Raw genomic sequence first — 9,783 nt, 5'->3', positions numbered from 1 at the left:
GCAGCATGAACATGAGAGGAACAGGGGACAAAGAGATGAACAAGGAGCATATAGGTGAGTAAGGAAGAGGGGCTCACCACGGGCAGCGCGTCGAAGGAGAGAAGCGGCCGGCCACGCGCAGGAAGAGACGGCGGGAGGTGGCGGCGAGGGTCACGACATCGTCCGCCGTTGGTTCGCCGGCTGCTGCTGGAGATCGGGGGCGGACGACGGCAGGTGCTGGCAGGGTGGGCGCGTCGCGGCCGCCCTCACCGACTGCTGCAGCGGTCGGAGGAGGCCCTCGCTCGTCGGAGTGGAGGACCGGGCGGCGGGGTGAGGAACCCTAGCGCGCTCGGCCGATTCCGTTTGGGGTAACCGAGCGAGGAGACAGGGGAGGGTGCGGGGGGTCGGCGGCGGCGAGGGGGGGGTAGCGATCGAGATGGAGAGGGATCTGGCGCGGGGGCGAGGGGGAAAGGGATAGAGGGGGGAAGATTAGCAATGGCGCACCATATAGGGGTGCGCCATAAACACAGTGATAGTAATGGCACACCTTCCCCTGGTGCGCCATTACTAACTTTTTTAATTATTTTTAGTTGCATCTAATATTTTTTAGAAAATGACGATCAAATTTGAAAACATTTATGAATGTGAAAAAATATCAACAAATTTGTTATTTGAAAATATTTATGAATATGAAAAAATATCATCAAATTTGTTATTTTAAAATATCATTAAATTTTTTATTTGAAAATATTTGAAAAAATATCATAAAAATTTGTATACCAATGGCGCACCTCCTAGGGGTGCGCCTTAAGTACCTTGATAGCAATGGCGCACCTTCCCTGGTGCGCCATTACTAACTTTTTTTGAATTTTTAGTTGCATCTAATATTTTTTTAGAAAATGACGATCAAATTTGAAAACATTTACGAATGTGAAAAATATCATCAAATTTGTTATTTGAAAATATTTATGAATATGAAAAAAATATCATCAAATTTGTTATTTGAAAATATCATCGATTTTTTGGATTTTTAGTTGCATTCAGTTGTGAATTGGTAAAACATTTATGAATATGAAAAAATATCATCAAATTTGAAAAAATATTCATGAATTCAAAAAGTGCCCATGAAATTTAAAAATATTCATGAGTTCAAAAAATATTAATAAATTCAATACTTTTTGTAAGTTAGAAATTCAATACCAGAATAAACGTAAATAAATATCCATGAGGACTAGAACAGAAGAAATATCATTTCAATATGTCGAAATACAATCGAGAAATGAAGACTACAATTTAAATACAATTGATTTTAGCTAACTATCTTTTTCACAATCTTCTTGCCCTTCTTTTTCATAAATGGAGTTCTTCTGTTGAACGGACGTCCTTTAGGTAGGGTGGTCCTGCTTCTTCTTGTGGTGTATGTCACTTCATCGTCGTCGTCATGTTCCATCTTCGGGTCGCCGTACTTGGCGAAGTCTTGCTCATTGGCGATTCCATCCATTCTGATGATCTTCCTTTTGCCTCTCCTCACGACAACACGACTGGGCTTTGACGGGTCGATAATGAAGAAGCATTGGTCCACTTGGGAAGCCAGTACCCATGGCTCATTTTTCGTGGTGACGTTTGCGCCCGCGGTCTTGGATTTGGCTTCGCGTATAAGCATGATGGTGAAATATAGGTCTTCTTTTAGGACGCTCTTGGCCCATCTGACACAGAACATCGAGACCTTCTCTCCAGCGTAGCTCAGCTCCCAGATCTCCTCGATCCTTCCGTAGTATCTGTCCTTGTCGTTACCGGTGTAGGATTCCATCGTTACCCCGTAGTTCTGATAACCATCGCTCTTCATGTCCTTGTCCTCGGTGTAGAATGTGTAGCTGTTGATATCGTACGCCTCATAGGTCATCAGGTTGTGCTCGGCGCCCTGTGACAAGGCGAATATGAGTTTTTCTTCCGTGGAAGAATCCTCATGTAAAGGGTACGACACAAGCTTATCCTTGAACCAACGCGTGAAACATGAATTGTGCTCTTTGATTATATCTCCGTCCGTCCTCTGTTGGCCTCGGTCATTGTACGTCTTCTCAATAAAGGTTTTGTGCTCTACCACCCAAGGATCGACCACGTCTATGTGTTGTAGCGCGACTAGGTTTGCCCTTTCAAAGTCGGCGAGTCGACCCTCGAAGTCGACATGCATTTCGCGGTGACCATCGCGGTGACCCCATCCAGCGAGCCTGCCGAGGTGCCTGTTGACGGGCAGACCAACAGGGTTCTCGATGCCTAGATAATTTGTGCAGTAGGAGATGCACTCTTCGTTCAGAAAGCCTCTGGCTATACTTTCCTCTGGACGTGACATGTTGCGAACGTATCCTTTGATGACACCATTCATGCTTTCGAACGGCATCATGCTGTGCAGGAACGTTGGCCCGAGTTGGATGATATCCTCCACGATATGGACCAGCAGATGCACCATAATATCAAAGAATGCGGGCGGGAAGTACATCTCAAGCTCGCATAGTATCACCATGATCTCTTTCTGTAGCCTTCTGAGTTGCCTCACGCCAACTGACTTCCGAGAGATGACGTCGAAAAAGTTCCATAGGCCAAATAGTATTTCACGGACGTGCGCGTCCATGATCCCACGGATTGCAACTGGAAGCATCTGCATCATCAGCACATGACAGTCGTGAGACTTCATTCCGCTGAACTTCTGCTTCGCTGAGTCTAGGTATCTGCTTATCTTCCCCGCGTAACCGTAAGAAAGTTTTACTCCTACGAGGCAGGTGAAAAACTGCTCGATCTCCTCCTGACTTAGAGTGAAGCACGCGTGAGGGTAGTCATTTCCGATCTTCTTGGCCTTTTTGCCTTTGCGACGACTTTTCGTGTCCGGCTTTGCCTCATCATCATCATCATTAGTGTGAAGCTCCTCCCTGATGCCCATTGATTTCAAGTCTGCCCTTGCTTTTGGCCCATCTTTGGTCCTCTCTGGCATGTTGAGCAGCGTACCAAGCAGACTCTCGCACACGTTCTTCGTGATATGCATGACATCAAGGCTGTGAGGCACACGGAGGATCTTCCAGTACGGCAAGTCCCAGAAAACAGACCTCGTTTTCCATACCTTCAGCAGCGGCTCTGGCGCCTTTCGCTTCTTTCCCGGCTCTGGCGCCTTTTGCTTCTTTCCTGACAGTGGGCAATCTTTCCAATTTTTCAACAACTCGTCTATTTCCTCGCCGCTCCTCGTACGCGGGCGTCTTCGGGGTTCGGTTTCACCATGGAACAGATCCTTGCGTCTTCTCCATGAGTCATCGTCGCGAAGACACGCCTTCGATGTCCCATGAACATGGTTTTTGAAGACCCGAGATCTTTATCTAGCTGGTGATACGTTGTGTCATCCATGCACCTGACGCATCCAGAAAATCCGTGGACCACCTGCCCCGCGACATATCCGTAACCGAGATAGTTGTGCACCGTCGTGAGCAATGCGGCTCTCATAGGAAAATATTCTTTCTCAGCGGCGTCGCACGTATTGGCTGGCATTTTCCACAGCGTGTCTAGCTCCTCTTTCACCAGCCCCAGATATAGATTGATGTCGTTCCCTGGTTGTTTCGGCCCTTCAATTAGCATACTCATGTGAATGTACTTTCTCTTCACGCACAACCAGGGGGGAAGGTTGTACATCCACACAAACACAGTCTAGGTGCTATGTGTGCTTCTCTGGCTGCCAAACGGATTGACTCCATCGGTGCTCGCGCCCAGCATGATGTTCCTTGGATTGTCCCCAAATTCTGGGTGTTCGAAGTTCAACGCTTTCCACTGGCTCGCATCCTTAGGGTGACTCAGCATCTTGTCTTTTTTATTTATCTCCGGATCATTTTCGTCATCTTCTCGCTTCTTTTCCTTCATATCCGCGTGCCAATGCAAGAGCTTTGCTAGCTTAGGGTCCGCGAAATACCGCTGCAGACGAGGAGTGATCGGAAAGTACCACACCACCTTTCGAGGAGCTTTCTTCCTCTTCCTGTATCGAGTAACGCCGCACACCGGACATATGGTAGACTCCGTGTGCTCGTCCCGATAAATGGTGCAATTGTTCATGCACACATGGTATTTCACGTGCGGTAAATTCAGAGGACACACGATTTTCTTCGCCACCTCGAAACTGGTCAGGCACTTGTTCCCCTTGGGAAGACGTTCGTGCCAGAATGGCATTTTCTCGTCGAAGCATGCATCGGTCATTTTGTGTTTTACCTTCATCTCTAGAGCCATGAGCGTTACTTTCAGGCGGGTATCCTCGGGCCTGCATCCTTCATACAATGGAGTAACCGCGTCTATCTCCAGTCGATCCAGCTTGGCTTTCTCTCGGGCGGCAGCTCTTGCGTTATCCGTCTGCTTGAGAAGCAACTCTTGAATATGAGGGTCCTGCACCCAGCCCATCGATGGTCCATCGTCGTCTGCTCCGGCATCTTCATCTTCATGATCACGCCCATCATCTGCTCCGGCATCTTCCTCATCGTCATGTCCGGCATCTTCTACATGATGACTGTGTGTTGCATCTACTTCGTGATCATGTCCTGGAGATTCTTCGTCTTCTCGCCCGCCCTCGCCGCAGTTGTCTTGCTGCCCTTCCTCATTTCTTGCCCGGCCCCCATGGACGACTTCATAATCATCTTCATCACCTTGCCACCGATAGTCATCCATGAAACCACGCAAGAGCAGGTGGTCCCGCACCTGTACGGAATCCGGGTCCATAAGGCTCTTCAGCTTGCATCTTCGACACGGACATCTTATATCCGTCTCGTTCTTTTGAAGCATCTCGGCCTTCACGGAGCTCAAAAACCTATTCACGATGCCTTCGGTCATCGTGCGGACCATGATCGCCTGTGGGGTAGAGCAAAATGATATTTTAGAACAAAAAAAAATTGGCATGACTTTGCCTAAAAATAGGACCAAAAAGAATGCGTAGTGCCAAATTCTCGCCGAAACGGAAATGAATCAACATTCCGGCAAAATATTGGCAACTATCGCATTTCAAATACCGGTATATACCTGCAAACACAAACATATGCAACACCACAAACATACGTAGATCTAGGCCATAAAAAGTGCATGTGCACGTTGTTGGAGGGAGAAAAAAGTAGATCTATAACATAAAGAAAGCTTTCTCCTTACTTACCTATCAAAAAAAGGTAATTTAACCACTTAATTTGGGTGAATCTATGGTGCAAATAAAGTGAGGAGGAGGAGGCAGCCGAGACAAGCTTGAAGGAGGAGGTGGAGAGAATGAAGTGGGGAAAATGAGTGTGATAGGTGGCTGTCCAAAATATCTAGCTGCTCTCAGGTTACCAATGGCGCACCACCTAAAAATGCGTCATTAGTAACCCTGGTTACTAATGGCGCACCTGTTAAGTGGTGCGTCATTACTAGTTTTGCAAAAAAAATTGTTAGTAGTGGCGCACTGTGGCTGTGGTGCGCCATTATTAGTTTGAACTAGTAATGACGCACTATACCCTGATATGCCATTACTAGTTTTGAAAAAAAAGTAAAAAAAATGTTAGTAGTGGCGCACAGAGCGTCTGGTGCGCCATTACTAGTTTTGAAAAAAAAATGTTAGTAGTGGTGCATCGTGGGTGTGATGCGCCATTAGTGATATGGACACTAATGGCGCACCCACACACTACTATATAGCAGTGGCGCACCACATATATGGTGCGTCATTAATGTCCATATTAGCTATAGCCCTTTTCCTAGTAGTGGTAGTCAAGGAAAAAAACTACACCAGCCACAACATTGTTTACTTATACAACCAAAAAAAGATCATCAAAGGATGTATCAAAAAGAATGTAGCTTTGGAACTACCTCTACTCTTAAACTCTTTGTTTTGATCATCACCGTCCTATTCACCCCCATGTATATTTTATGTTATGATCACGTTACTTCGGAATAAAAATGTGGCTATACATCCGAGCAAGCAGATAGGTATTTTGTCATACCCTGACACTCATCGATGGTCGTGCGACTAACATGTGGGATCGAACATATGACGGGCAACTTGTCCATGTCGAGTTTACACAATTATGTGCATGTCACGGTCAAGGGTGAAAGATATACAAGCCCTGGGTGGCATGATTGATTAATCTCTGCCTAACCAAAACCATCTAGGTCGAGAGGCGGCCCAAGCGTCAGAGCATGCGGATGGTGTGACTGTGTGTTAAACTTAGTTTAATGCTTTTTTCACGCCGATGACACACGCAAAAGGTGTGTGCGGCACTCAAGATTGGTGTTCTCACGAGCACATGTCTTGGGAATCTATGACGATCCAAGTTTTCTAAGTGTAAAGAATATCGACCATTTTTTCACAACCTACCTAAGGGAAGTATTGGCGTGAGTCATCAACAGATCGTAAACTTTATAGAGTCAATGAAATGTAAATTATTGCCACTACTAAAGTCATACGTGGTACAATAAAAAATACAAAAAATCAAAAGGTAGATAAAATATTAAATTTTCATAGATCGGGCTTAGAGAGAGAAGACGATATAAGCTAGCCAAAGAGCATCAACCCCATCCCCTTTGTGGCCACTGCACTAGATGCCACAGAGTAATTTTTTATTGACCCCATTTTATGTTGATGCATGTCCATCTTAAACATCGAGGAAGCTAGGATATGGTAGGATTTGGAGACATTAGGAATAACACCTTTACGAGTAGAAAGAGCATGGCATGTGAGTGAGCAGTGGCGACGCGGCATACATTATCTTGCCCCGGCTGAGAACACCTCGGAAGGACATGGGCACCATGAATAACTCAACACATCTAGGTCTAGCCTCCATATGGTTGCATTGCATCAGACTATCTCCGTGACGCATGCACATTGTGCGCCACTCGACCCGTCCTCGAGCCCAGCCTACTCGCGTCCGTAGATGTTGCTGGCTAGGTGAGAACTGAGATCGATGCTCTCCTTTCCCGTAGGAGCGCCGGATCGAAGCAAACTGAACGGAAAAGCAACAACGCCTATTTCTACTGTTCATACCTCACCCTTTGATGTCATACGGTGCCATGTACCCACCATTCTCCCTCTTTATCGAGAGACTGCATGCTTTCCTACTAGTACTACGCTCTCTCAAACACACACTTGTATGCTATCCACGGGAAAGGGAAGACGAACCACAACAAAGTAGATATACTCCAGCCATCTGCCATTAATTAATCAAAGTATTATTTCACCGCACGCTGCATCGTTATTATTGGCAACCATCCGTTCACAACCCCATCGACGGCTCGGAGGACTAACTATGCATGCAGCAACAACGGCTACCCCGCGAGCCCCACAACCAGTGCGGCAGGCCTCACGTACATCTTGAAGGGCCGTCCATCCCCTTGTAGCGCGCTGCCGCCGCCGTCCGATCCCGCCGAAACTCTTGATTGGTTGCTTAACCCTCCCACAAGCCTCCATGCCATTGCCATGTTCCCACCTATGAATTCTGCTTTTATGGACCTGATTAGCGGGCCTTTTCATGGACGCACCCTCCGGCTATCTCGTAATGTGTTTCGTGCCCACGGCTGTATTTGGGATGGCTGTCAAGTTGACAATACACATGAGCTGTCGCCATTCAAGGTCGATAGCTCGATAATTTGTATGTACCACAGCCTTTAGGGCAAGGAAAAAAACCATGTTTGAATATGATTAGATGAGCTAATGGTGAGGTGATGCTCTATTTCAAAAAAATGGTGAGACGGATCGTGTTGAGGCTTTCTATGTATTGATAACCGCACGAGTGAGCCAACTATGATAACCACTACTGGCATCATCGGTTTTTTGTTGAGATGTTGCGCCAATAGATGAACAACGCCAGTGACATTGCCATGATGGATTTCTCACTGTTTCTTAACCGGAAACGCATGAGAATAATCATTGATGGTGTACGACTAGATTGGGTTTCCCATACAAAACGGCGATAAGATAAGATGAAAATAAGTCATTTTCTTCCAAGTGAATGAAGTGTATGATATAATTGTTTTCTCCTTTTGTATTATGTTTATTTACACATCCACTCCACATATGACCCTCATTGGCAGATATGTTGATACAAATACAATATATGAATCATACATCAACAAAAATATGCTCAATTGTAGCGGGGAAAACTACACCGACCACGACATTATTTATACAATAAAAAAAAGAATCCTTAACAACCCACAACTCGCGTAAGAAAAGTATTGGCCAGCGTCATCAACAGATCCCGAACTTCAGATGAGTCGATGAAACCTAAACTATTTGCCACAATTAAAGTCATAGATGGTACAATCACAAATGCAGAGAATCACAAGGTAGATAATAATATTAAAGTCTCGTAGATCGGTCTCATGGAGAGAAGGTCATATAAGCTAGCCAGGGAGCACCACCCAATCTTGTGACCACTACATTAGGGCTCACAAGATACTACTACTACTGCTAGCCCGGTACGCATGCTTTGCGTACGATAGTAGTGGTACCCTATACAACCCTAGGCTATCTACGGTGTTAGCTTTAACTTCTTCTTTTTTGCAGTACTACCTCCTTCTTGATTTAGTGGTCATTTTTGTATTTTGTGCTAAATTTTGACCATAGATTTAAGTAAGAAAGTATAAATGCATGTAACCAAAAAAAATTTGTTGGATTCGTATTTGAACATAGTTTTCAACAATATTATTTTCGATGACATGCATTAATATTTTTTCTTAGTTAAATCTAAGATCAAAATTTGGCATGAAATACGAAAAGGGCCAATAACCCAGGACGTCGGTAGTAATTTGCAATAAAAAATTGGCACGCCAACATAGAAGCACAAAATTATACAGTAAAGGATATGAATGGCTACGGTCCTCTACTCGTCTTCATTTTGCCGTACTTTGCAATAAAAAATGCTCTCTTTATTAAATTCACAATTTGAATCAAACACATATAAGACTGGTCGTAATGGTAGTATCATAGCTAGTATCATGGATGTCAACTAGACAATTTTAATGAGGTGTCATAGCATTAAATGAAGAAAAAGAAAATGAAGTATCATATCATGATATTGTATCAAAATAAATGCTACGTCACTTTGTGTCATACATGGCAATAAATAGAGCACTACATGATACTATGATACTAATATATAATACTATGCATTAAGGAGGTAGTATTATACACTAGTATCATATGCATAATATTACTATATGATACTTTCCATGACAGCCAGTCTATTCAGTCAGTAGAAGTATTGAAGTGATAACCGATCGTCAAAGCACACCACAAGTATTGAATAAAGGCTACCCTGCCGCATCCTAGTGTCATCGGACGTTCGCTGCCGGATGCCGGCGCCCCTGCCCATGCCTCCGCCTGCCGCCTGCCGCTCTGCTCAACGCTCGCTACTCACTAGTCTCTGCACTTCGAATCTTCATAGGAATCGGACATCAGGAAGAGAGCAAGCATAAACGCATCTCTTCTTTGTCGAAATGCAATCTGTGCAACGGATCAGCCTACTTCTTCCGTTCAAAAATACTCGTCGGAAGAATAGATGTATCTAAATGTATTTTAGTTCTAGATACATTCATTTTTATGCATTTTTTCAACAAGTATTTTCGAACGGAGGGAGTGCTATATTGTGCTTCCTCCGTAAAAGTAAGAAAATGAACATTGCCGCTTCGTTCCAGCGTGTGGGCTTGGGCCCTACGCGCTTGTTGAGCTGAAGTACATGGGCCACCCTATGGCTACGCCGAGAGTGGTCGATGGAGTACATGGGCCACCCTCCAGCCGCCCGTCCAACTATCGACACGCCCGTCCGG

The sequence above is a fragment of the Triticum dicoccoides genome, chromosome 6A, assembly GCF_002162155.2.
Source record: "Triticum dicoccoides isolate Atlit2015 ecotype Zavitan chromosome 6A, WEW_v2.0, whole genome shotgun sequence".
NCBI lineage: Eukaryota > Viridiplantae > Streptophyta > Magnoliopsida > Poales > Poaceae > Triticum > Triticum dicoccoides.
This window is presented reverse-complemented; position numbering follows the sequence as displayed.